Source organism: Corylus avellana, unplaced genomic scaffold (assembly GCF_965113065.1).
Source record: "Corylus avellana unplaced genomic scaffold, dhCorAvel1.hap1.2 HAP1_SCAFFOLD_162, whole genome shotgun sequence".
NCBI classification, from domain to species: Eukaryota; Viridiplantae; Streptophyta; class Magnoliopsida; order Fagales; family Betulaceae; genus Corylus; species Corylus avellana.
The window spans coordinates 1-2,500 of NW_028290557.1; the positions used below are offsets into that span (position 1 = coordinate 1).

General features: G+C 32.1%; 2 non-coding genes across 2 annotated transcripts; both read left to right on the forward strand.

Annotated features, from left to right (window-relative positions):
* The first annotated feature begins 181 nt into the window (after positions 1–181).
* TRNAY-GUA (transfer RNA tyrosine (anticodon GUA)) lies at positions 182–265 on the forward strand. Its single transcript has one exon. It is a non-coding gene; the product is annotated as a tRNA-Tyr (tRNA).
* A 495-nt stretch (positions 266–760) lies between these two features.
* On the forward strand, positions 761–834 carry TRNAD-GUC (transfer RNA aspartic acid (anticodon GUC)). Its single transcript has one exon. It is a non-coding gene; the product is annotated as a tRNA-Asp (tRNA).
* Positions 835–2,500: the final 1,666 nt, after the last annotated feature.

Consider the following 2,500-nt stretch of genomic DNA (forward strand, 5'->3'; position numbering starts at 1 on the left):
AAAACTGTTCATACAATGAGCATAGTATGATGGCGGTCGGGCATACTTGCCCCCATCGTCTAGTGGTTCAGGACATCTCTCTTTCAAGGAGGCAGCGGGGATTCGAATTCCCCTGGGGGTAGGTGTACTACGAAAGGAAGTTGATCATGAATTATCAATAAGCCGGGAATTGATTCTTCCTGGGTCGATGCCCGAGCGGTTAATGGGGACGGACTGTAAATTCGTTGGCAATATGTCTACGCTGGTTCAAATCCAGCTCGGCCCAATAATTGGCCGATCCACCATGAAATGATAGAACCCCATTTGTTGTTCCCCAGAAATGCCTGATCGGAATACGGAAGAATAAAAAAACTAAAATTTTCTGATATATTTTACCGCCGTTCATTTGCTCTCTTTATTTTTTCTCACAAATTCTGATCTTGCTTGCTAATGATCTAGATTCATACTAGATTCATATAAAGATCTGGAAGTATAAGGAAAAGAATAAAATAAAGAATAAATAAAAAAACTCTTTTTTTTTCATTGAAAGCTTTATTTGATTATTAATCAATTTATAAAAAACGAAAGGATTATTAACAATCCGTGAGGCGCTCTCACTAAAGTGCATATCCGTGTGTATATCAAATATATTACTCGCGTTTCTGTTACAATACGACTATTCTAATCTAAAATCTAAATAAAATAGAAATAAAATAGAAATAAAATAGAAAGGGTTTGAATTAAATCATAAGAATATGTATGATGTACACTTGATTTCCTTGGGATTGTAGTTCAATTGGTCAGAGCACCGCCCTGTCAAGGCGGAAGCTGCGGGTTCGAGCCCCGTCAGTCCCGACAGATCCAAATCCAATAAAAAAAATACATCAATTCATCTCTGCGTTTGCTGTGAAAAGGAGAACAAAAGAAATAGCAGAATTTCATTCACAAGAGGATACCCTCCTATTTTATTTATTTATTAGTTTCACATTTCTCATCAAATAAATATGGGAATTACCATTTATTCAACTAGTACCAATTGATAGGAGAAAGACATATGTAGATTAGTACAATGATTGGTAAAATTATATTCAGGATTCCAAGAAATACCGTACGGAGTCTGGCTTTTTCGATTATTCCCGATCTGTGTAATAGAGTACTATATGTTTACAGGGGGCTATACAGAAATGGAATTTGTACGATACAAAAAAGATTAACTTAACATAGTAACTTTGATATAATACTTTTAAGATTAAAAGTATATCCCTTTAGGGCTCCGATTTTGTGTAACCTCAATTAATAATTGAAATTATTAATGTGAATTTGAACCAATTTATCTCATTCAAATTTCACACTGAATTTTTGATATATGCATCCCAAAATTAATCCAAGGAAATGGGATATTAATAAAATAAAGCTCAAAGAAGATCCTATCTCTCTTTGTGAGGGAATGAATAATCTTTTTTAAGTTTAAGGGTCTTGCCGAAGAAAGAACAAACTTTTTAATGAATTTGATGGAATACTCGATTTTTTTATACCCGGACTCTCCTTATTTATACTACTTCTTTGTTTTCCAAGAAGATTAGATCATAAAAAGGGGGTTTAGAACTAAACTTCTTCCTTTTTACATTTCGCTTCTATTGGTTATTTTATTGGGGTTTTTTATAACCAATGTAAGTAAGTGTAAAGGCGGTCATATGATATTTCATCAGATGATTCCCACAAGGAGGGACGTAGGTTATAGAAAAGAAAGAATGGAAAGGAAAAGAATGATAAAGAAAGTAAAGGAATTATTTATCGGATCAGGAATCAAAATTTGAATTCGGTATGGATAAAAGATCTTCCTATGTTATACTATTTAATTCTCGACGATGAATCAATTTGATAGCTCAGATATTGTTATTCATGATATTGCTCCGATTCGATATCGTCGAGATGTAATTCATCCCATTGAATATTGAATTTACAGGCGAAAGATTTATCAGCTCTATGGGATTAAATCCCGAGTTATTGCGAATTAATTAAAAATGAAACGATGAGATTATGGAAGTAAATATTCTCGCATTTATTGCTACTGCACTGTTCATTCTAGTTCCTACTGCTTTTTTACTTATAATATATGTAAAAACAGTCAGTCAAAATGATTAATTTGAATTAAACTTGACTGTTTAGTTTTTATCTTTTTATCAATGATTGAAAAGAAAAAAGAAAATGAAAAGTATTAAGATTTCGTGTCTTAAATGAAATAAGCGGACGAGAATCATCAGTATTTTATGAGATTCGATAGTATGGTAGAAAGAAATAGATGAATCTTTCTACCATACTTATTATTGTTATTGTAGTATATAAAGTCGTACTGTATAAAGATAGAGGTTTAATATAGATCAATCTGCAATATGTATCTTCATAGATATCAATTACATATATGTAATGTATTTACATAATGTACCAATTCTATTTCTTTGCTTCATCTATTTAATTTGTGTTGATTCCAATCATCAATCTGAAAAAATCGAAGGGCAAT